Here is a 26,720-nt window from a genome sequence, read left to right as displayed (position 1 = left end):
GCACGGCAAACATCTTTAATTTCCTGAATGAATATTTCGATGATCGTGTGATTGCTTTGGGCTATCCGAAACGTACAGGAGGCGGCGTGGATTGGCCTCCCTATTCGCCAGACATTAACCCCTGTGACTTCTTTCTGTGGGGACACTTGAAAGACCAGGTGTACCGCCAGAATCCAGAAACAATTGAACAGCTGAAGCAGTACATCTCATCTGCATGTGAAGCCATTCCGCCAGACACGTTGTCAAAGGTTTCGGGTAATTTCATTCAGAGACTACGCCATATTATTGCTACGCATGGTGGATATGTGGAAAATATCGTACTATAGAGTTTCCCAGACCGCAGCGCCATCTGTTGTTGAAAATTGTAACTACTGTAATTTCGAAAGCTTGTCTGCCTGAAAATGTACTGTTGTCCCAAGCATATTGCAACAAACGGTGTATTTCTATCGCTGCTCGTTTAGTTTTTATTGCCGTTTCAAATATACCGGTCATTTTTGAAACACCCTGTATATATCTGCCAGAAAGTTTCCAAATGCGGCTCTAGTAAACCGTTTATAAGGGGGATATAAGATGAACATCAACAAAAGCAAAACGAGGGTAATGGAATGTAATCGAATTAAATCAGATGATGTTGAGGAAATTAGATTAGGAAATGAGACACTTAAAGTAGTACATGAGTTTTGCTATCTAGGCAGCACCTGTACAACTCTCGTGTCCGAAGTTTCGATGCTGAAGCTGAGAGCTTGTGTTCTTCATTTCGAGCTGCTTCCTCTTTTTTGTCGGTAGACCGATTTCCATGAAACCTCTGTTTCCGAACACAGTTCTTCCGTCAACCATTATGCATAAATCTTGACTTCCACGTAAAGATTTGCGAATTCAACCTCCCACCCACAAATATGTCTTAGTATTGTCCAAACGTAAATAAGCCACACGAAAGAAAGTTTTCAGGCAAAGATATAGATGTCAGCCAGATATACAGATGTCAGCCAAAGATATAAAAAGAAAATTGCCTTCATACTGACAAAAATTCCACTGAAGCAAGCAGTTTCCTAAATGTCGGAAAATGTGGGAGTGGCCACCAGTGCAGAGTTAGTTTAATAGTTTAAAGGCATTTCTAAAGCTGCTATCACGATAAAATCCACATATAACATGGATTAAACAGTGTAAATCAAGAAAATAATATTTTTGAAAAATCTATTTTTCGGACCAAAATGAATTATATCCACCTTTAAAGTAGTAGATGAGTTTTGCTATTTGGGAAGCAAAATAACTGATTATGGTCGAAGTGGAGAGGATATAAAATGTAGACTGGCTATGGGTGGCGTGATGGCTGGGTGTTGTGTGCTGTCCTTAGGTTAGTTAGGTTTAAGTAGTTCTAAGTTCTAGGGGACTGATGACCATAGATGTTAAGTCCCATAGTGCTCAGAGCCATTTGAACCATTTTTTGAGCTATGGGTGGGAAGGAAAGCGTTTCTGAAGAACAGAAATATGCTGACATCGAGTATAGATTTAAGTGTCAGGAAGTCTTTTCTGAAAGTATTTGTATGTAGTGTAGCCATGTATGGAAGTGAAACATGGACCGTCAACAGTGTAGACAAGAAGAGAATAGAAGCTTTCGAAATGTGGTGAAGAATGTTGAAGATTAGATGGGTAGATCACGCAGCTAATGTGGAGGTACTGAATTGAATTGGGGAGAAGAGTAATTTGTGGCACAACTTGACTAGAAGAAGGGATCGATTGGTAGGACGCGTTCGAGGCATCAAGGGATCACCAATTTAGTATTGGAGGGAAGCGTGGAGGATTAAAACCGTAGAGGGAGACGAAGAGATGAATACACTAAGCAGATTCAGAAGGATGTAGGTTGCAGTAGTTATTCGGAGATGAAGAGGCTTGCACAGGATAGAGTAGCATGGAGAGCTGCATGAAACCAGTCTCTTGATAACAACAACAGTATATATTAAATTCAGACAGGAACTATTACCTGTGATCTCCTTGAATGAAACCCGAAATAGCACCCAATTTTGAATGAACGACGCTGCTCGGTAGTATCAATGGTTTACTACTCCCATATTTCGACACTTTCTAACAGATTACAGGTGTGTGTAGGTCTGAGACACAAGCTCGGAACCCTGCCTTTCGCGAGCACGATGGGGCATCAAGGAACAGGTTAATTTGGTAATGGAGTGAAGTATGGGAGAGTGCCATTAAAAATTGTAGAGAGAGAGCAAGGAGTGACTACAGTAAGCAGGCTCAGATTGATGCAGTGTGCATTAGTCATGCATAGGTAAAGAAACTTTCAGAGGATAAGCTAGTATGAAGAGGTGCATCAAACCAATCTTCAGACTGAAGACTATAACAGCAACAGCAACAACGAGATCAACAACAGGTTACGGTGTAAGCTCGTGTAAGCCTTTTGAGATCAACGTAACTTAAATCAGGAATGAATTGAATTTTAACTCCCGTTGTGTAATACAATGTAACCTTGACGCACGGAAAAAAAAACATTGTTAGTGTTAGTCTGTGTCAAAATGGAATACTGTTCCCATACAGGCGACTATCAATCAAAATAGTTCGCCACTCGTTTAGTAGCTAAAGAAATGAATTATGTTTCTGTCGGTAACAGCATCCGCTGTTAATCTTATTTGGTACGTGTTATTTGGTACGTGTCCTGCACACTTGATCAATATTTTGGAATGGATCGCACTCTCCTTTGTAGAGTGTATTTTCCGAGTACCCTACCAATGAAAAGAACCCTACGACCTACGTTTCATACGACTGAGGCTATGTGATTATTTCATATCCCCACGTACTGATACACCCAGATATTTGTAATAATGTTGTGTTCGTATTAATACCGTAGTCGTAAGATACGACGTTTTTGCGTTTGTACGATTTTACATTTCTGAACGTTGAAGGGAATGAAGCTCTCTGATGTTTTCATTAATGAATTAAGATGAATGCTGGATGATTATTAATCTTTTTACTTTAATGAGAGTGTCGCTATCATTTCCCTGATTCCTACAGCATTCGTGATCTATTTTCTTAGAGGCATGCTCTGATACATGCGCTCTTAGTATGAATTGTAATTACACCAATTTGTTAAAATAACCAAACCAAGATAAATTCAAAGCTGTGAATAGGATGCTTTGGGGTTCAAATTTTATTATTGTTTAGGTGTGTAAAAAGCCGCTTAAGTGAACAGTAGAACGTTCTGAATCCTTGTTACCCAGATCTATGCAATAAGGCGACTCCAGAGTGACTTGATGGAAACGCACAAGATATCGACTTCTTTCAGTGGTTTCCTCTCATAGGTTTTAACAAATTAAGCGCCATCACTCACATCCGATCGTGCCCGCTTTCTTCGAAACACGATTTGTAATCCAGTGTCACTTTCATCTTCGCTTAGTAAAACAACATTTCTTCGTTTTTGGATGAAGTTAATGTGTTACATGACTGTACTTTTACACATATGTTTTCAACAAACAGGCTCAATCGTAAAGAAAGCAGGTGGCTGACCGTCCATTGGAAGGGTACAAGAAAACGCAAGTCAGCTTACAAACCACTCCTGCCACCGATCCTAGATCACTGCTCAAGTGTGTGATGTTACCCTTAACAAATAGGATTATAATTAACATAAACAGAAGTGGGACAGCAAGAATGGTCACAAGTTTATTTGTCTCACTAGAGAGATTTAGGGAAATGTTGGCATACCTTTACTTGCAGACGCTTGAAAATAGTTCTCAGCTACCCCATAAGAACTAGTATTAGTAGGTACTTTCGCGAGGAACCCAAAGAGGATTCGTGAAACTGACGGCACCCAAGTCTTGCTCGTGCCGTTCGTCAAACTTCCTAGCTCCCTTTACTCTTTCTTACCTCTCTCGGTAAGCACGTAGACTGCATGATGAAGGATTCCTGGTAGCATTCTGATCTATCTGTATTCGAAAATAGCGCCTCGTGTTTTGATGTTCTGAGTTGAGTGGATAAATCAGCCCAAATTATTCCTTGTCATCCTTTCAAGAGACCTCAGTTCAGATTGAGGGCAAAAGTGTTCTCCCATTTGTGCTGGGCACCACGAATGCATTCATGCTACGCAAGGAGACACGGAATATGGCTGAAAGACAGAAGTGCACTCTTTCGCAAGCACGTCGAGAGATTCTTTCTTCTCCAATTCATGGACTGGGCAGACTAGATTAGAGACATTTTGCCATAAAGATACCACTTGGTGAGAAAAAATAGCGCCCAAAAATGCCTACAAAGTGCGCACTGATGTTAGTAAGAGCGAAAAGGAAAAAACATACGGAAAAGAAACATTCTGATGATGTCCAAATCGTAATACAGATATTTGTATGTCTGAGTGTTTCGAAATATACCACACTCAGGCAAATTATGTGTATAAACGGCGTGCACAAGTATTTTACATGTTTCAATAAAACTGTTTGTACCTCTCCTAATTTTATTATCTCTTAATCCACTTTTTACGAATAGTTAAAGCAAGTTTCATCGTTTCGAATGACACTTCACACTAATTTATTGGGTTCGTAGTCAAACTGCAATGAGCGTCGGTATATGTGTGAAAAGGAGGCGCCCAGTTGCCTCAAACACGGTGACCAAAGCGTTAAGGAGGGATTTTAGGCACATATGACCGCTTCCCCCCCCCCTCTAGTTTCGCTGCCGTACGTACCGCAAAGATAAGGTTGAAATGTTAAAATCAGTTTGGGTGCACTGTCGTGTTATCTACTAAAACACTTAAAATGGTTCAAATACTAAAATAAACGACGTTTCGGACATGTTGCAGACGCTTTCCTCAGGGCGTATTCCCTGCATGGTTAGTATTTTAAGTATCTTAAAAGGTGGCGAGGTGGTACAACCAGAAGCATTTGAATGAGATTGATTCCGGCCACAGAGGCCTACGTATTTATGTGAGTTTAGTGTAATTACAGAGACCAGCATTACCTCATTTGAGCAGTCACCCTTTTAGCGTTCCATACTTTCTACTATACGATATATTCACTTCACTGTGATGTGCTGAGAGTTAATGTAAATGTACGTTTATTAAAAACATATTCCATTGCTGAAATGCTATCGTCATACGTTACAATGTTATCGATGCGAGGGTGTTAGTACTCAGTGTAGGCCGGCCGCGGTGGCCGTGCGGGACTGCTACGGTCGCAGGTTCGAATCCTGCCTCGGGCATGGATGTATGTGATGTCCTTAGGTTAGTTAGGTTTAAGTAGTTCTAAGTTCTAGGGGACTGATGACCTAAGATATTAAGTCCCATAGTGCTCAGAACCATTTGAACCAAGTACTCAGTGTAATATTTGTTTGCATGATGCGGTAGATTGCATGTATGTGTGTGTGTGTGTGTGTGTGTGTGTGAGAGAGAGAGAGAGAGAGAGAGAGAGAGAGAGATGGAGGGAGACAGACAGCATTCGTAAGCTCTTTCTCCTGCTAAGGTATACGTTAAGGATATACCATTGACATGTACCACATTTTATTCCATAAACCGCTTTGAAATTAGTATGATGATAATTTATATTAATACGTGCTTATCGTCTGTTTCAGAATTGAATTTGCTATATGACAACTGATCCCCAATAAATTCAATCTTCAAGTTACAGATGTCATAGTGGCTGGTAGAAGTAAAACGAATAAACAGATACAACTTGCAGCTATTAGTTACAATCTCCTTTGTACGAAATATGACAAAACCTCTCAAGATTTTCGCATCAAGTTATAATTATCGTCTTCTATCTCCTAACTTCTCGCTCTAAGACTGCTTTAATTATTTGATTTGGTCATTTCATGACTAAAATCAGATGAACATGGAAGTAAGTCCTTTGATGTATTCGCTTCACAACAGCAGCTTTCGATTGGCCCTTTTCAAATGGTGTCAGTAAATTTTTAAGAAATATGCGCCTGACTTTACGAAATCGTGTCGTAACTGTCGCAGTAGGACGTGATATCCCGTGTAGTAAACTGAGGTGGAAGTGCTTGTCCACCTAACACTAAAACCGTAACGTCGTGGAAGTGGCGTTTCGGACTCGGCGCGCGGTGCGTCTTCAGGACACTCACCTGCGTGTGCCGTTTGCGCGCTGGGCCGCGTCCGCTGTCCGCGCCGCGACTGCGCCGACCTGCGTCAACCCGCCGCTACTCACTGCCGCCGCCTCTGGTCACGTGACGACGCCGGGGAGGGAGGCTCGGCGGACAGTGTGCCGGCCCACTTTCAGCATTCAGATCCTCCCTACTTTACGGAACACTAAGCGGGCACCATCCCCGAAACCAGTTTGTGTACTGTATTCTTGTGTCAGGTGGCCTAGTGAAATTGTTCGCCATATAGTTTCTGAATATGTAAAATAAACAATCAGTCACAAACCCAAAATGATCGCTTATATTTTATTTTTTTCTGCAAGAATTCCACAATTTTGCAAATGTGTGAGTGTCAACAAATGCAAGCAAATTCGTTCCTGCGTCGAGGGCAGCCAAAGACTCGCGGTGTTCGTCTTGGATCGATCCACAGTCGCAGTATGGTGATGGTATGACGTAGATTCCATGGAGGTATTGAAGTGTAACGACGCGTATGTCTCAATGATTTTTGTTTGAAATATGACAATGTGCAGACTTCGTCACCTGCGTCGTTTACAGAACACTTCAAAAAAATTATTTAAATTCTTTTGAAGTTCTCTGTAAAAGATTCTTGGACGAAACTGTAATTAAAACACCTTCAGTTGAGTCGTTTGTTCAAAATTACGTCACTCAGACCAACTGGTTTGTGCAAACTTTTGAAATTTAGATGTCGTTTGTTTCTTCTTGTAAATTATATTCTTGCAAGTTATCTTATTTTTCCCATATTAAAATCAGACTGTAAAACCTTTAAGATTCAAAAATCGAAATCAAACTCTTCCGAACATTAATATCTTGGAAAAATTCAGTAATAATTCTTCCTCAATACAACTCTTCATAAATAATTCTCGAACACGTATTTAAGCTTTAGAGCATACACTGTTTTATCGTCCTCGTATATGCTACAAACAGATGTGAACACCAGACTCGACAAAACAGAACTGAACAAAATACAACATGAACTAAACATTCTGTGACGTCATTACAATGGAAAATTACAATTTTTTATTTATTTGAATGTTGGAGGTTAGACGCAACAACCCGGTCACAGGACCTTCTGCTGCTCTTTGGCCGTTAACCCGCGACGTCTAGTGGCCAGCAATTTTCTTTCTGGTTCCGGCAGTGAAGATGCTGTGTCCGCGAGTTGCGCTGCTCTCTCCAAACAGGAAACATACAAAACAAAAATACAAAACTTAAAAATATTTTACAAACATAACAAAGTATTACAAATACATAAACAAGACACTGAATTAAACTTATATTTACCTGCAAACTGAGCTGATCCTTGTGGATGGGTGACGCTTCAATTTCGCGTCCCATTACAGTATTCCAGGTAGCCAGTCGTGATAGAATTTCAGTTTGGCAGTACTGGCTTCTTGTTCCCTTTGCCAGTGTAGTTACGTTATATAACACTTCTGTTTTAATGTTGACGAAGATTGGTACAGAATTTACATGTACCTGAAGTTTACTCTAAAACACTGAATTTATTCCAATTTATGCAAGAACTGGTAACGAAGCGTGTTTAGTACTTAAAGAATCGATGTTCTGGGGGATTCTTGGTTCAAATGGCTCTGAGAACTATGGGACTTAACATCTATGGTCATCAGTCCCCTAGAACTTAGAACTACTTAAACCTAACTAACCTAAGGACATCACACAACACCCAGTCATCACGAGACAGAGAAAATCCCTGACCCCGCCGGGAATCGAACCCGGGAACCCGGGCGTGGGAAGCGAGAACGCTACCGCACGACCACGAGCTGCGGACTAGGGCGATTCTTGATCACAGTTATTCCATATTGAAATATTACACTTGGAAGTGGTGATTTTCCTGAATATCATGTTTTCGTGCACGCACAACATTAAAAACACACCTTTCCACCTCTGCATTTTCAGCGCCAACATTTTGCAATGCTTCGCCAACCTGGCCAATCAGCAACAGCAATGAATACTGATTACATCTCTATCAAATGGTTTAAATGGCTCTAAGCACTATGGGAGTCAACATCTGAAGTCATCAGTCCCCTAGACTTAGAACTATTTGAACCTAACTAACCTAACGACATCACACAAATGCCCGAGGCAGGATTCGAACCTGTGACCGTAGCAGCAGTGAGGTTCCAGACTGAAGCGCCTAGAATATCTCTATCAACTTAGTCTTTTAGTGGCCCTTGTGCGTACACATCAACAATTGTTATGAACTATTTTTATATTAGCCTTTTCCATGCGGTTTCACTCCCATACATATTCGGCACATATATTGCACACATCTCCCCTCTCCCCTCGCTGTGTCCACATCTTCTTCCCCTCATTTCCCTGCCCACATCATCTTCTCACCTCCATCTGTCCATCTCCTCCTCCAACTCTCTCTGTTTCACCTTCTCTTCCCATACTCTCTTTGTCCATCTCATTTACATCCTCGGCAAACCATTTAATGGTGTGTGGCGGAGGATACTTTCGGTGCCACTATCTGATCCCCCCCAACCCTGTTCTGCTCGCGAACAGTGCGTAGGATGAATGATTGTCGGTAAGCATTTGTCTTGGCTCTAATTTCTTGAATTTTCTCCTCGTGGTCAATATGCGAGATATATGTGGGGGAAGTAATACGTTGTCCGACTCCCCTTGAAAATTGCTGTCCCGAAATTTCAATGGTAATTCTCTCTGTGATGCACAACGCCTCTCTTGTAACGTCTACCACCTCCGTAACGCTCTCTCGCCAGCTAAACGACCCCGTCACGAAACGCGCCACTCTTCGTTGGATATTCTCTATCTCCTTTATCAGTCCTACCTGATAGGGATCCCAGATCGATGAACAATACTCAATAATTGAACGAATAAGCGCCTTATAAGCCACTTATTTCGTGGATGAGTTACATTTCCTTAGGATTCTTCCGATGAATCTGAGTCTGGTGTCTGCTTTTCCCACTATCTGTTTTATATGGTCGTTCCACGTAAGGTCACTCTGGATATTTACACCTAGATACTTTACGGCAGACGCTGTCCCCAGCTATTTTTCATGAATAGTGTAGCTGTGCAGTAGTGGATTTCTTTTCCTATATATGCATAATATGTTACATATATTTACGTTCAGGGTCAACTGCCAGATCATCAATCATCAATTCTCTGCAGGTCGTTCTGCAGATTCTTACTATTTTCTGGCGTTGCTACTCTGGTATACACAACTGCATCATCTGCGAATAGCCTTAAAGAGCATCCGACGTTTTCTACCAGATCATTTATATATATCGTGAACAGCGACGGCTCTATCACACTTTCCTGTGGTACTCTGGATATTACCTTTACATCTGTAGATTTTGTTCCGTTAAGGGCGACATGTTGAAATCTGTCTGCAAGAAAGTCTTGAATCGAATCGCAGGTCTGCTCCGATACTCTGTAAGCTCTTATTTTTTTCATTAAACGGCTATGCGTCACGGTGTCAAATGCCTTACGGAAGTCAAGGAACACGGCATCAATCTGAGCGCCTTTGTCCACTGCGCTGTGGACCTCACGGAGGAGCAGAGCTAGCTGAGTTTCGCAGAATCTCTGTTTGCGGAATCCATGTTGATTTTTATAGAACAGATGTTCATTTTCCAAAAACGTCTTAATTCTTGAGCATAAAAATGCCTATAATTCTCCTCCTGCCACTCTCTCACTCTCCGTTTTCTCCTGATTCAATCCTTTTCATCTCCTCAAGCTCCCTCTGACTATCCATCTCCTCCTTCCGGTTGTTCATAGTCTCCTGCCCCTCTCTCTCCATCCATTTCCTCCTTCACACAGCTCTCTTGCCATCTCCTCATCTCCCTCTCTCCCTGTCCACCTCCTCCTGCCCACAATCCCCTATTAATATCCCCCTACCCCCATGTCCTTATACATTTCCTTATGCCCAAGGTAAAATGTCCATGAAGTGATAGTGACAAGCTCACCTAACATGGGAACTCAACGTAATCAAGCACCCCAATAGTGAGAGCCAAGGGGAATCATGGATATAAAACATTCTGTTGGGAACGGAAAACTATTATTTTCACATTGCTGTTCCTGGATCATAATTTCTGAGCATACACTGAAATAGATAATCTTGTAGACTAAGAAGAATTCTTTTATGTTGTTAGAATTTTAATTTATCTTGGTTTACAATGGGAAAGGAACGCTTATAAAGTATTAAGTAAGAAAACATATTCTATGTAAACAAATAACAAATTTGTAATACATATGTTTGCTAAATACTGAACTTTCGCGCAATAAATTTTGTAAAATGTTTAATTTTCATAATCGTTTCTAAAATACGCAAATTTCAGAAATACAGGGGAAAATCAGAATTCCTATTACAGGCTCCTAAGGGCTGTAGAAGGAGCCTCAGTGGATTAAGTTTTAAGTAGGAGACCCACATCCAGAAATATACCATATGGATATAAAATAAGTTTGAAGTTTGGATTCTTTCAAATCTACCACTTCGTGGTACAAACACATACTGAAAAGAGGCGCCGTTGTCAGTCTCTGACCAGAAAGTGGTGTCTGATGCGCAGTGACGATTTTCCATCTATAGGGCTGGGTGAGTTCACTCGTTTCTTTACAAGGGGAGCCCGATATGTTTGCCCGCTATTGGCTGGTTAGCGACACACTGCGGTGACAGACTCACCCTGCAGTCTTTTTCTAGCGATTTTACAGAAACAATTCGGTAAAAAAATTCATTTTTGCCTTACTTGTAGCTTTACATGTCAGCTCCTTGATGACATGCCCATGATTTCGTTAATGATCATAGTTCTTGGATATTTTCATTTATGTAAGACACTGCGTGAAATTCGGAAAAAGTTTGCAATGAAAAATAGGTGTCGCTATGATTTTGAGTTTGATGCATATTATATAATAATTCGCTGCTAATGAAGTTTAGCTAAAATACTGAATTTTTCTTTAGGCTTAGGTGGAGGTCTCTGTCACCAATCTCGAGAAAATTTAATTTATGTACCACACTCATTTTCAGTAGAGAGCGTCAGCAATAAAGCCAGAATGAAATATCGGCAACAACTCTGATATTGCATAAACGGTTTGAGATATCGAATTGTGATTTTGGCAAATTATAGCATGCAAAGACGAGAGTATTTTGCAATATGGCTATATGCAAAACTTCATTTCTGCCATGTTATTCCACTAACTACAGACTTTTCCAATGAAAGAATGTTATTATTAAGGGCCATTGATAGCTGGTGAAACGAGAAATGCAGTGGGTTTTGGAACAACATAAATGAAGACATTACACGTTTATTTTTGTAATGCGGATGTGCTTTTTCATAATCTATTGACCTTTCTTTTTCTCAATGCCTCACTTAATGAATTTAATAAGCCACTGCTTCAGAATTCTCTCGCAATTGCGTCTGCGCACCTTTTACTGAGGTGACATTATGTAAACTCCACTGTGTTTTGGCAAAAGAACCAAATTTTAACATGGCAGCAAGACCAGTGTAGGTTTTACTCAAAATGCGCCTCTCATGACGCGTCTCTGAAAGCCATGCGAAAATAAATTGCTGCTTTTGTTACATTTTCAGCGGAATTCTTTTTAGATACTAACCAAAGTAGAGGTGACAGTAGATCTTTCTGAATACTCACCAGTCACCACGTAAGTGTGGGGATGGAGGGGCTCCACTTACTATTTACAAAAACTGTAAGCCTAGACTGCAGTTTAGAATGGCACTTCCCCTGCAGCACTCGGCATTTACCCCACAATGACTGCCCACAACCATCACCACGCGTGCCCTGCCAATTACGCATATACTGACCACGTTTTTCTGCCCACATTCTAATTTTGACATCAGGTATCATTTAGTCCGGTCTTGACAACTTCTGAGACATACTCTTACGTCCCCAGCTCAGAGGGGTGACTGTCGTGCTTCACAGATGCACTTCACTCTCGACTTCGAAGAGGACATCCTTCGTCATTTAGAAGAGAATCCGACGACGAAGTCTCGAAAAATTGCTCACAGCCAGCCGGGGTGGCTGAGCGGTTCTAGGCGCTACAGTCTGGAACCGCGCGACCGCTACGGTTCGAATCGTGCCTCGGGCATGGATGTGTGTGATGTCTTTAGGTTAGTTAAGTTTAAGTAGTTCTAAGTTCTAGGGGACTGATGACCTCAGATGTTAAGTCCCATTGTGCTCAGAGCAATTTGAACCATTTTTTTAATTGCTCTTACCGTGAGGTTCTGTACAGCAAGCAACACTGAACCCTTTGACTCTTCTGTGTACGTAATGTGAAGTTGTAGATTTGAATGTGATCTGATATTCAAACTTATTTTGCATCCGACACACTTTCAGAGAAGCATTCCTTATCAAACCTTTTCAAATGGTTCAAATGCCTCTGAGCATTATGGGACTTAACATCTGAGGTCATCAGTCCCCTAGACTTAGAACTACTTAAACCTAACTAACCTAAGGACATCACGCACATCCATGCCCGAGGCAGGATTCGAACCTGCGACCGTAGTGGTCGCGCGGTTCCAGACTGAAGCGCCTAGAACCGCTTGGCCACACCGGCCGGCAAACCTTTTCACTGAGGTGACACAAGTCGTGGGATACCTACCAATATCATTTAGGAGATTCGTTTGGTCGGTGTAGTGCAGCAGTTCGAATTGTCATGGACTCAACAAGCCGTTGGAAGTCCCCTGCACAAATACTGAGCCATGCTGCCTCTATAGGCGTCCATAATAGCGAAAGTTTTGCCGGCGCAGGGTTTTGTGCACGAACTCACCTCTCGATTATGTCCCATAAATTTTTGATGGGGTTCATGTCGTGCGATCTGAGTGGCCAAATCATTTTCTTTAACTGTCTTGAAGCTAAATCCGAACAATTGTGGCCTGGTGCCATGGAGCACTATCATCCATAAAAATTCCATGGTTGTTTGGGAACATGAAGTCCATGAATGTCTGCAGATTGTCTCCAAGTAGCCAAACATAAGCATTGCCAGTGAAGGATCCGTTCAGTTGGATGGTTCAAATAGTTCAAATGGCTCTGAGCACTATGGGACTCAACTTCTGAGGTCATTAGTCCCCTAGAACTTAGAACTAGTTAAACCTAACTAACCTAAGGACATCACAAACATCCATGCCCGAGGCAGGATTCGAACCTGCGACCGTAGCGGTCTTGCGGTTCCAGACTGCAGCGCCTTTAACCGCACGGCCACTTCGGCCGGCGTTCAGTTGGACCAGAGGCCCAGTACATTTCATGTAAACACAGTCCACACGATTGTGGAGCCACCACCAGCTTGCACAGTGCCTTATTGACAACTTGGCTCTTACCAGCTGAAATCGGGACTCATCTGACCAGTCGTCTAGGGTCCAACCGATATGGTCACGAGCCCAGGAGAGGAGCTGCAGTCGATATCATGCTAAGGCACCCGCGTTATTGGCCTGCTGCCATAACCCTCTGACGCAAAATTCCGCGGCTCCTAATGGAAACGTTCGTCGTACACCCCACATTGACATTTGCGGCTATTTCACACACTACTGCTTGTCTGTTAGCACTGACAATTCACACAAACGCTGCTGCTCTCAGTCGTTAAGTGAAGGTCGTCGGCCACTGCGTTGTTTGTGATGAGGGGTAATGCCTGAAATTTCGATTCCTTGGCAAACTCTTGACACTGTGGATCTCGGAATACTGAATTTTCCATTTCAGAAATGGAATGTCCCACACATCTAGCTCCAAGTACCACTCCGCGTTCGAAGTCTGTTAATTCCCGTCGTCCGGCCATAATCACGTCGTAAACCTTTTCACATGAATCATCTTGGTACGAATGACAGCCCTGTCAATGCACTGCCATTTATACCTTGTGTACACGATACTACCACCATCTGCATATGTGCATATCGCTGCCCCATGACTTTCGTCACCTCAGTGTAAATGCCCTCTACACTCTGTAGAAGTCTCTAACACCAAGTCGGAATCACGTTGTATAAATTATTATAGTTGTCTTTAATTGCGGAGCTTCCAATGCAAAACTTTATTATTGTTCACGAAGAACTGACTTTACAATAGGGCTGGAAGTTGTTAATGTGCTAAACGTTTACATTTTGAACATCTGACTAAATCGTTTTATAATGTTTTCCAGGAACTTGCATTACACTGTTCTACATTTTTTATACAAAAATTTCATTACGTGAACAAATTTCTGTCTTCCAGGATTTAAAAGCTATGGAAACATGTATGCAAAAAGTTTCAGTTTCTACAGAATCATAACGTTCCTTAGGAAATGAGATGGTGAACCATTGTACTGCAAGTCATTAAATTACTTTAAATGGTATTAAACATTGATTAATAGACAGAAATTGTACATTTCTCCCACTCCTTGTCCCATTCGCTTCTGACTATTTTTATGACTACAGCAATTTGATCCCAACTGGAATCCATTATATTCCATTCTTATCAACGGTTCTTGACATTTGGCCAGTATTTTAACTCCTCAGAATCCCGAATGGTTCTTAGTCAGTACAAATCGCATATTTGTACCGTTTTTTTCATAGGTTGTATGCATTAGCAGCTATTTGAGATGACAAATTGCAGTTCTATTTGCCCTTACCTATTTGTAACATAGAGAGCGAGTCTATTATTTATTACGGTATGGTCCTCTTGGATCGATACAAAAGTAGTTCACTTTCAATCGCTAAAGTTTCCGCCGTGCAAACTCACGACTTTTTCGGCAGGTGGAATAGTCCACTCTTTTCATTTTTGACATCTACAGAGGCACAGCCAATGATGTCATCTTATTTGATCCCATTTTTATACAAGCGCACAGCACTAGGCCACTATTGGAGAAGGCTTTCTAAACTGCTTCAGTAGGCATGTTTCTGCTTTTTTATTCCTTACTCAGCCACGAGTAGGCCTACACGGAACTGCAAAAAATACGACGGGTCGCGGAAATTTGCTCCCTACGAAGTATTGCCGAAACTGAACGAAGCGATAGAAACTTCCCCAGATGTTAATACGGAGGACACTACGAGAAACATTAGATTTAATTTAAGTTTGATTGGCGTTGTGACAACGTACAAAAGGAATTAAGTATCATGGAGGAAAAATAAAATCTTTAAGGTTTGCCAATGAGACAGTAAATCTGTCATAGACGGCAATGGACTTACTTCTCTCTTTCTTAGCGTTTATCCTCAGATACGTGACCCGCTGTTTTCATGATTTGGAAAATTTATTTTATTCTAAAAATGTTGTCGGATGTCCTTCCTGCCGCCACAGCTACAGGTTAATCTGTGGGAAGGGAGTCGTGTTTGTCGTCAGCCTTTGAATCGTAAACTTTGTTCTATATATATAGTCAGATCAAAAGTATCCGGACAGCCCCATGTAATGCGAAACTGACCACCAGAAGACACGAGATGCAACAGTGACGCAGTAACAGCAGGCTGGGATGGTCAAGAGAGCTCAGTGGCTTCGAACGTACACCAGTCACTGGACGTCACCTGAGTCACAAATCCATTGCGGATATTTCAACCGCCGGCCGTTGTGGCCGAGCGGTTCTAGGCGCTACAGTCTGGAACCGAGCGACCGCTACGGTCGCAGGTTCGAATCCTGCCTCGGGCATGGATGTGTGTGATGTCCTTAGGTTAGTTAGGTTTAATTAGTTCTAAGTTCTAGGCGACTGATGACCTCAGAAGTTAAGTCCCATAGTGCTCAGGGCCATTTGAACCATTTGATATTTCAACCCTTCTACGGAAAGCAGGTAACAAGACTGTGACAACTAAGGTCTTTGATACTACCGGTGTTTCTAATGCGGAAACAGTCAGATGCAAGTACTGCAAATGAAGCGTTAAAATTCAAAGTACGACATTTTACACTTCCACTAATTTTTCAGGAAATACGCGAAACTATTTTATTTGGTAACATAACACTTATTGCTATCCACGCTTTTGTCACATGGACTCAGTATGATAAACTGCTTAATTTTATATCAGGCGGGCAAGACAAACACACAATTTTCAAAATAAAAGAATTTATATTTTGGGAAGAATAGGAAATATATTATTATCCGTAATCGCAGTTGTCAGAAATGGTAACTAAATTGTTCAGACTATGTCTGCGATGAAAAATAATTACTGTGCACTTCAGACATTTTAGTAATAGGTTACAAAAATCACACAGTGTTTAAAGTCCAAATCTGGAGACGTTATAGGCTGATGGAAGTGTCTCTAAGGGGCTGGAGGAATTGTCGGGATCTGCACTGAACCTGTGATTTTCATAAAACCAAAGTACGAGAAATTTTCAGCGTTGAATGTTATGGTCTACAGAGGTACTTCAATGTAAAGAATTCAGGGAAACATAAAAATGGTTTTTCATGAAGAGAGAAAATGACCCATTTGAGCACTTCCCACTTGTTATGAAAATCAGCTGAGATCAAATACCGTGCCTACCTCTCACACAGCGTGCCTAGAACAATCTGCTGGTGTCCGTGGACACGGCGGCCGACGTAAGCTGTTTCCCACAGAAGGAAGGAAGGCAGGAAGATTAGGGGGTTAACGTCCCGTCAACGACAGGGTCATTAGAGACGGACGTAAACTCGGCTAGAAGAAGTATGGGAAGGGAAATCAGCCGACCGCTTTTCAATGAATCCATCCGTTTCATACACAGTCCAACACGAAACCATTTTCGTTAGTAACAAGTTCCGATGCTCCTGTTCACGACAAAGATAGCAATAAGACGCGTGCCGTTGTTGTAAGAATATACGGCTCCAATTACAAATACACGATTACCACTTTTATATAAATTTCGAATATTATGTAGGATGATTTACCTTTAAAGATATTACTGCTGTGTATTAACTCCTAGTTTCCTTACACAGTTTATCGAAAAATATTAAGGTAATATACACCCCTCCTATAGGAGCCCAAATTTCAGTACAAGATAATGACGGGTAAGTAGTGGGTGACAGTGTTAATGTCTAGAATATGTATGACTGGCAACGCAAATGTAATGTTAAATTTTTCTGTTGTGAAAATAAAATATTTGTTCATCATCATCATTTCATCATCATCATCATCATTTAAGACTGGTTATGCCTTTCAGCGTTCAGTTTGGAGCATAGTCCCCATTATAAAATTCCTCCATGATCCCCTATTCAGTGCTAACATTGGTGCCTCTTCTGATGTTAAGCCTATTACTTCAAAATCATTCTTAACCGAATCCAGGTACCATCTCCTTGGTCTACCCCGACTCCTCCTACCCTCTACTGCTGAACCCATGAGTCTCTTGGGTAACCTTGATTCTCCCATGGGTGTAACATGACCCCACCATCTAAGCCTGTTCGCCCTGACTGCTACATCTATAGAGTTCATTCCCAGTTTTTCTTTGATTTCCTCATTGTGGACACCCTCCTGCCATTGTTCCCATCTACTAGTACCTGCAATCATCCTAGCTACTTTCATATCTGTAACAACCTTGTTGATAATGTAACCTGAATCCACCCAGCTTTCGCTCCCATACAACAAAGTTGGTCGAAAGATTGAACGGTGCACAGATAACTTAGTCTTGGTACTGACTTCCTTCTTGCAGAAGAGAGTAGATCGTAGCTAAGCGCTCACTGCATTAGCTTTGCTACGCCTCGCTTCAAGTTCTTTCACTATGTTGCCATTCTGTGAGAATATGCATCCTAAGTACTTGAAACCGTCCACCTGTTCTAACTTTGTTCCTCCTGTTTGGCACTCAATCCGTTTATATCTCTTTCCCACTGACATTACTTTCGTTTTGGAGATGCTAATCTTCATACCATAGTCCTTACATTTCTGATGTAACTCTGAAATATTACTTTGGAAACTTGCAATCGAATCTGCCATCACAACTAAGTCATCCGCATATGCGAGACTGCTTATTTTGTGTTCACATATGTTAATCTCACCCAGCCAGTCTACTGCTTTCAACATATGATCCATAAATGATATGAACAACAGTGGAGACAGGTTGCTGCCTTGTCTTACCCCTGAAACTATTTGTTGATACGCAAAAATAATTGGCTCGAAATACAGTCCCTTGCGGTATCGATAAATGAAAATGTGCAGTAATATTTCTTCAGTGATATAGTTACGTGCCACCAAAGTTGGTATTATGCTATTAGATTAAGTGTGGTCACCCACAATGCGCGGTTGATCACCAAATGTCGCGGGGGGCGCACTCACCAACATAAAAGGAGGCGGGAAGTATTGCTTTGTCACCAGAGAAACAGTAACAGCGTAGTGCGTCGCTCAGGAGGGCTCATTGATTTCGAAAGTGGACTAATAATTGGATGATGCCGCGCGGGGTAGCCACGCGATCTAGGGCGCCTTGTCACGGTCGGTGCGGCTCTCCCCGTCGGAGGTTCGAGTCCTCCCTCGGGCATTGGTGTGTTTGTTGTCCTTAGCGTAAGTTAGTTTCTTCTATAAATGTTTGTTTCCTTAGCCAATACAGTTACGCTATTAAAATCGATGTCAGAGCCACATTTCTTGTGATGTTGCGCTACTGCCAATTTTGCACTTTGCTTTGGCCGCATGTACCGTTCGTGTTCCTTAATGCGTTTTTTAACAGTTCTTCTCGTATCGCCTATATACACTTCGATGGATGCAGCCACATGTCACTTGATAGACGCCTGCATTGTGGAGGCAATCAGGTGCATCCGCTTTCCGTCGGAAAAATCTTTTATTTTGTTTTGACTAAAGAAAGATTTCTGAATACAATTTTTCTTTAAAATTCTGCTTATGTGGTCAGTGACCCCAGAAACGAACGGTAACCTGACGGAGTGAGAAGTCGGTTCCTCGTCATTCTTATTAGCGGTATAAATATTCCGCCTAAGAGCCCTGTCGATTGAATAACTATCATACCCATTTGCCTTCAATGTCCTCTTTAAAAAATTCAACTCCGATTCCAAGTTGTCGCCATCGCTGATACGGAAGGCACGTGAAGACAGAGGGTTGACTACTGCTTGATTTTGGGCTGGGTGGTGGTGCGAAGTGGCATCTAAATACTTGTTTGTGTTAGTCGGCTTTCTGTACACTCTGTGACCTAGAGTGTCATCAGATCTTCTGTATACCAACACATCTAGGAACGGGAGACCGACCTCATACTCAGCCTCCAAGGTAAATTTGATTTTGGGGTGAATTCCATTTAAGAAATTGTGGAACGCGTGAAGTTCTTCTTCGCCGTGTGGCCATATAAGCAATATGATCACTTCTCCAGCACGAACGCGTGAAAACTCCCCCTTTATAAGAGGATGCGACACTCGTCTCTGACACTGTTCTAGCAGTAGTGGACACCAGAAGATCCTGAGGAAGATCCCAGCAGAGGGGTCGAAACGTCAATCATTTTAGAAGATACATGACGCGGCCTAATAACCCAAAAGATTTTAACTTCAACCCTTATTGTGCTTAACAAACACTAAATGAGGAAGGATATGAACACAATTTACAGCACTGTGTATTGCATACAGTTGCAGAGAAAGAGTTCGTAGTGGATGATTACTTGTATACCGTGTCACACATCCTGACATAAAGTGGCATCTCTGAAGCAGTGATTTGTGGACGATAACATTCTTTAAATGGATTGGTCAAGCCAGACATGAACATTATTCGCTTCAGACCCCACCGTCCGACATCACCACTTTCCCTGGTTCCGAGTCCTGAGGAAGAACGAGCTGCCATTCCTCCAAAGACAGTTAGATACCTCACTGAAAGTGTGTCCAGAAGACCTTTCGCCGTCATAAAAGCGAAGGGTGGACACACACCATTTAAGGGCCGACTTGGAGCAGGAGAGGCACCACAGGACATTTTAATTTCCACTGTCTATACTTTTACAAATAAATCCATAAAACTTTGTCAGCATGACCAGGAAGGATTCAGGATTCATACTCATAGCAGTGCAAGTTCATAAACGTAATAGAATAATTTTTTTTAGATGTGAAATTTCATCATTTTTTCACTTACTATTGGCTGCATTTGTTGCTATAGGTACACTTTTCTTCGTAAGTAAGAGAGATTCTTCGATGAATTTCACACAGCATACAAACCATACTTACAGGTGTATGAAACTCTACAATTTATTTATTTTATGAAAAAATCAATGAGCTGTTACATTTTAAATTTATTGTTTAGAGAAAGCTCAAATTTTATAGTTAATTATCTCAATTTTTACCACAGTTTTCAATAACTTTGGAAAATTCTAGAGTTTTGCATTAAGGAGGTTGTGTTTAATAATCATACCAAGTTTGAAAGTAATAGGATGTTTATTTTGGATGTTACATGTACCTAACTACAGAAATTTGTGTACCGCGGAAAATGCCGTTAAAGTTTCTGCTTATATTTGGCATTCTTTTAGAACTGTTCAGCAAGATAAGCAGGTTCTTTTTCATTTTATAAATCAGTTTTCTTTCCTTTCACATTACTATGATGCACTCTTCTTGATTTTATCAACTCCAAAAATGGTTTATCTGCTTTCACTTCACGATCTCTGTCCATTACATACAAAACTTCGATGCAGTACATTCCGAGCTTAATTCCATTTTCACTAAGACATATTTCCTGCTTTGCACACCATCATTACAACACGAAATTGCATCATAAACACCAATAGCAAGTGCATTTCTTTCCACACAAATGATTTTTGGCAATCTTTCCCACACACATTGGTTAAAACTTTCATTTGGGTTTTGGGTGCCGCCACGAAGACATTTCTTCAATAAGTTTTCATTTGCAAGGTCCCTGAATACAGGTTTGATGGCTTCTATTACGGCGGTTGGTAGATAATTCCTGTGGTGATATTCTTCACCACCAGCAATTGACCTCTGGTAAAATTCCGGAGGTAAAATAATCGCCCATTCGGATCTCCTGGCGGGGATTACTCAAGAGGACGTTGTTATCAGGAAAAAGAAAACTGGCGTGGATCGGAGCGTGGAATGTCAGATCCCTTAATCGAACAGGTAGGTTAGAAAATTTAGAAAGGAAAATGGATAGGTTAAAGTTAGATATAGTGGGAATTAGTGAAGTTCGGTGGCAGGAGGAACAAGACTTTTGGTCAGGTGAATACAGGGTTATAAATACAAAATCAAAGAGGGGTAATGCAGGAGTAGGTTTAATAATGAATAAAAAAAATAGGAGTACGGGTAAGCTACTACAAACAGCATAGTGAACGCATTATTGTGGCCAAGATAGACACGAAGCCCGCGTCTACTACTGTAGTATAAGTTTATAGGTCAATTAGCTCTGCAGATGACGAAGAAATTGAAGAAATGTATGATGAGATAAAAGAAATTATTCAGATAGTGAAGGGAGACGCAAATTTAATAGTCATGGGTGACTGGAATTCAAGAGTAGGAAAAGGGAGAGAAGGAAACATAGTAGCTGAATATGGATTGCGGCTAAGAAATGGAAGTGGAAGCCGCCTGGTAGAATTTTGCGCAGAGCATAACTTAATCATAGCTAACACTTGGTTTAAGAATCATGGAAGAAGGTTGTATACAAGGAAGAACCCTGGAGATACTAAAAGGTATCAGATATATAATGGTAAGACAGAGATTTAGGAATCAGGTTTAAATTGTAAGACATTTCCAGGGGCAGATGTGGACTCTGACCACAATCTATTGGTTATGAACTGTAGATTAAAATTCAAGAAACTGCAAAAAGGTGGGAATTTAAGGAGATGGGACCTGGATAAACTGAAAGAACCAGAGGTTGTACAAAGTTTCAGGGAGAGCATAAGGGAACAATTGACAGTAATGGGGGAAAGAAATACAGTAGAAGAAGAATGGGTAGCTTTGAGGGATGAAATAGTGAAGGCAGCAGAGGATCAAATAGGTAAAAAGACGAGGGCTAGTAGAACTCCTTGGGTAACAGAAGAAATATTGAATTTAATTGATGAAAGGAGAAAATATAAAAATGCAGTAAATGAAGCAGGCAAAAAGGAATAGAAACGTCTCAAAAATGATATCGACAGGAAGTGCAAAATGGCTAAGCAGGGATGGCTAGAGGACAAATGTAAGGATGTAGAGGCTTACCTCACTAGGGGTAAGATAGATACTGCCTACAGGAAAATTAAAGAGACCTTTGGAGAAAGGAGAACCACTTGCATGAATATCAAGAGCTTTGATGGAAACCCAGTTCTAAGCAAAGAAGGGAAAGCAGAAAGGTGGAAGGAGTATATAGAGGGTTTATACAAGGGCGATGTACTCGAGGACAATATTATGGAAATGGAAGAGGATGTAAATGAAGATGAAATGGGAGATACAATACTGCGTGAAGAGTTTGACAGAGCACTGAAAGACCTGAGTCGAAACAAGGCCCCCGGAGTAGACAACATTCCAATAGAACTACTGACAGCCTTGGGAGAGCCAGTCCTGACAAAACTCTACCATCTGGTGAGCAAGATGTATGAGACAGGTGAAATACCCTCAGACTTCAAGAAGAATATAATAATTCCAATCCCAAAGAAAGCAGGTGTTGACAGATGTGAAAATTACCGAACTATCAGTTTAATTAGTCACAGCTGCAAAATACTAATGCGAATTCTTTACAGACGAATGGAGAAACTGGTAGAAGCCGACCTCGGGGAAGATCAGTTTGGATTCCGTAGAAATGTTGGAACACGTGAGGCAATACTGACCCTACGATTTATCTTAGAAAATAGATTAAGGAAAGACAAACCTAAGTTCCTTGCATTTTTAGTCTTAGAGAAAGCTTTTGACAATGTTGATTGGAACACTCTCTTTCAAATTCTGAAGGTGGCAGGGGTAAACTACAGGAAGCGAAAGGCTATTTATAATTTGTACAGAAACCAGATGGCAGTTATAAGAGTCGAGGGGTATGAAAGGGAAGCAGTGGTTAGGAAGATAGTGAGACAGGGTTGTAGCCTATCCCCGATGTTATTCAATCAGTATATTGACAAACAATAAAGGAAACAAAAGAAAAGTTCGGAGTAGGTATTAAAATCCATGGAGAAGAAATAAAAACGTTGAGGTTCGCCGATGAAATTGTAATTCTGTCAGAGACAGCTAAGGACTTGGAAGAGCAGTTGAACGGAATGGACAGTGTCTTGAAAGGAGGATATAAAATGAACATCAACAAAAGCAAAACGAGGATAATGCAATGTAGTCGAATTACGTCGGGCGATGCTGAGGGAATTAGATTAGGAAATGAGACGCTTAAAGTAGTAAAGGAGTTTTGCTATTTGGGGAGCAAAATAACTGATGATGGTCGAAATAGAGAGGATATAAAATGTAGACTGGCAATATCAAGGAAAGCGTTTCTGAAGAAAATGTCAGGAAGCCGTTTCTGAAAGTATTTGTATGTAATGGAGCCATGCTTGGAAGTGAAACATGGACGATAAACAATGTAGACAAGAAGAGAATAGAAGCTTTAGAAATGTGGTGCTACAGACGAATGCTGAAGATTAGATGGGTAGATCACACAACTAATGAGGAGGTATTGAATAGAATTGGGGAGAAGAGGAGCTTGTGGCACAACTTGACTAGAAGAAGGGATCGGTTGGTAGGACATGTTCTGAGGTATCAAGGGATCTCCAATTTAGTATTGGAGGGCAGCGTGGAGGGTAAAAATCGTAGAAGGAGACCAAGAGATGAATGCACTAAGCAGATTCAGAAGGGTGTAGGCTGCAGTAGGTACTGGGAGATGAAGAAGCTTGCACAGGATAGAGTAACATGGAGAGCTGTATCAAACCAGTCTCAGGACTGAAGACCACAACAACAACAACAGCCACACTATGATTCACTTCCTTTTGGCACAAGTTGTGGATAGTGTTATTGTCTGTGGACTTTTTCTGGAAGTATAACGCCCAAACTGCTTGCTTTATATTTTCCAGTCCCCCATATTCTTCTTATTGCCAAACCATATTATGTCTGTAGCTTGTCAATTTCTGCATCCGTCAGCTGCCCTCACCCTTTTATTCCCTTATCATAATTTCTTTCCTGGCAAACCTTGTCTCAGTCTTTTAATTCTATGCACATCGACAGCAACAGAGAAAGTATCGATATCAATAGTCCTTTATTTCACGTATGGCAATCTCTGGCGTAAACATAAACATTAGAATTCAACAGAGCGAAATACACTTACGTATGACAGAAGAATGCTGTGAAAAGGGGTGTGCCGCTGCAGCTTGGTACACTTAAGACCAAATAACGTGCCTTATAATCTCTAATATATATGTTTTATGTATAAAACTATTCAGGAAGATGTGCGCTACAAAATAAGCATATTTTGAAAACTCGTTTTTTTTTTTTTTTAAATTTTAGACGTCCTACCCCCTTAATATCCAGTAATAGTTTTCCGGATTCTTTTGCTGAGATAGGGTATTTTAGGGTGACTGCAGTAAATGCAGGAAAGCTATTTTTATTTAGATTGAATACTCATCGACTGAACCTAATTGACAAAAGACGAAAATACAGCAATACAACAAATGAAGCAGACAAAAAGGAATACAGACGTCTAAAAATGAGTTGTCTGAAAGTGCCAAATGTCAGACGAAGAGTGGTTAGACGAGAAATGCAAGGTTGTAGAAGGATGCACAATTAGAAAAAGAAAAGAAGCAGATTATAGAAAAATTAAAGAGATCTTTAGAGAAAAGAAAAGCTGCTGAACGACTATCAAAAACTCAGATGTCAAGGCAGTGCTAAGCAAAGAAGAGAAAGCTGAAAGGTGGGAGAAATATAACATATAGGGAAAAAAATTATAAGGGAAATGTACTTGAAGGCAATATTACGTACGGGAAGGCAAGAGAAAGTAGATGAAAATGAGATGGGAGATCAGTAATGCCAGCATAATTTGACAGGGCACTGAAACATCTGAGTAGACGACATTTCCTCAGAATTAGTGAGATCCTTGGAAGAGACAAATATGAGATAACTATTCCACCTGATGTGGAACGTACGTAAGACTGCTGAAATACCCTCTGTAACAGTTCTAATTCCAAAGAAGGCAGATGATGACACGTGTAAGCTACTGACACAAATTTGAAACGCCCGCTAAACTCGCTGAGCAGAACAGGTAATTAGGATTGTGGAAAGGGGCAAATAAAGTTGGAGTCAGTTTCACCTTCTAATTGTAATTTAACAACACATTTACAACCAAAGCGGCACATAGCCGAACCTTTACCAAATGCATCTCTTTCACGACTGAAGGCCTCCAAACAAGAAATCTTAAAAATCAACAAGATAAAAATGCAGTTAAAATAGAAAATAAAATAATTAAAAAACATATATCACAGCTAGGTGGAAAGCCTCGAGGCAAAGTAGATAGAAAAAACATATGCAAGGTGCAATACAAATGGCTGAAGTCCACAATAAGCTTCAAAATTTTAAAATATATTACTTCAATCTTTTAAAGGCAGAAGGCATCAAAGTTTAAGCTTGAAAGATAATTTTATGAATAAGTTGCAAGGCTGAAAGCCCACAATTAATTTACCAAAATTAAAAAAATATATAACCATAAACCTTAAATTTTAAGCAGCTGAAAACAGATAATTAAACCCCGGTGGGAAAGACAATAAAGACAACGGCACTCAGAAGCCTCTATGGAGGTCGGCCTGCCCTCGTTCACTTAGGTGAGACAGGCGGTGAGACCAACTACACTTGATCCGTCGGAACCCAACCAGGGTACAGCCACGGACCGACGGACACAACGACTTGCTTGCCATCAATCAGTACATGAGGATTCAAACACAAAAGGCTACCAACGTGATAATCCACAATGAAGTAGGTATTTGCTGTCAAAATTATACACCATGTTGGACAGCGACAATAGTTGAGGAAAGGGAACAAACAGCGCTACAGTGGACTCCAGCTTTTGGAAGCTCCATAAATATCCTACTTTTATGTAGAGAAGCATAACAGTGGCAAATTCCAAAAGGCTCGCAAGATAATCCAAATTAATAATTTATCGTATATGACTAACAAAATTATATACCAAAGTCTCACAAATTTTAGTATCTTTGAAACCCCATATTCAGTTTTATTCGCGACGAAATAGATAATTTTCTTTCTTTTTCTGAAACTATGTGGCAGAAAGGTACGTGTTACCTAATTTTTCCATGAGGTGTTCTTCAATACACGTACCTGTTTTAGTCAATAACTACATCGAGATTTATCTTACGCATGTTTCCTTACGTTAGGTGCTGGAGGGTCCTTAGTGTATACTATTATTCCCCGTTTCTTTCAGTAATAGTAAGCGGAAAGAGCGTTATTCTTTGTAAGGTTCCTGGTGACCTCGAATTTTTCTTATTTAATCGCCATGAATATTTCGTGAGATACACGTAGGAAGAATTAATATGTTGCCTGGCGTTTGCTGGGACGCAAGCTCCCGGAATTTCAGAAGTAAACCTTTCCTTGATGCATAATGTATCTCTAGTAGCGTCTTCCACCAGACTTGAATAAGCATTTCTGTGACGCAGCTCTTCTCTGAATCTTCTCTGTATCCTCTATAAATCACTTTTGGAAAGGGACCCACACTGACGTCCTATGTCGCATTTTTAGCCAACATCAAAACCCATCTACTGAAAGAGTCTTCTTCTTCTTCTTGTTTATCGTCGCCTTGTCCCAAGTCACGTAGGGTCGGGTTGCTCTTCTGGATCCTTCTCCTCCATAGTACTCTATC

At 40.9% G+C, this 26,720-nt stretch overlaps 1 protein-coding gene across 1 annotated transcript in view; it reads right to left on the bottom strand.

Annotated features, from left to right (window-relative positions):
* Nucleotides 1–6,129, bottom strand: part of LOC126094828 (endochitinase) — an 87,495-nt gene extending 81,366 nt beyond the window's left edge. The window contains exon 1 of the mRNA XM_049909422.1: nucleotides 6,073–6,129. The gene's annotated coding sequence lies outside the window, so the exon portion shown is untranslated. The remainder of the gene's footprint in view (nucleotides 1–6,072) is intronic.
* Between the last annotated feature and the right edge of the window lie 20,591 nt (nucleotides 6,130–26,720).

Source organism: Schistocerca cancellata, chromosome 8, assembly GCF_023864275.1.
Source record: "Schistocerca cancellata isolate TAMUIC-IGC-003103 chromosome 8, iqSchCanc2.1, whole genome shotgun sequence".
Lineage (NCBI taxonomy): Eukaryota > Metazoa > Arthropoda > Insecta > Orthoptera > Acrididae > Schistocerca > Schistocerca cancellata.
The sequence above is the reverse complement of the archived record's forward strand: the minus strand, read 5'-3'. Positions and strand labels throughout refer to the sequence as shown.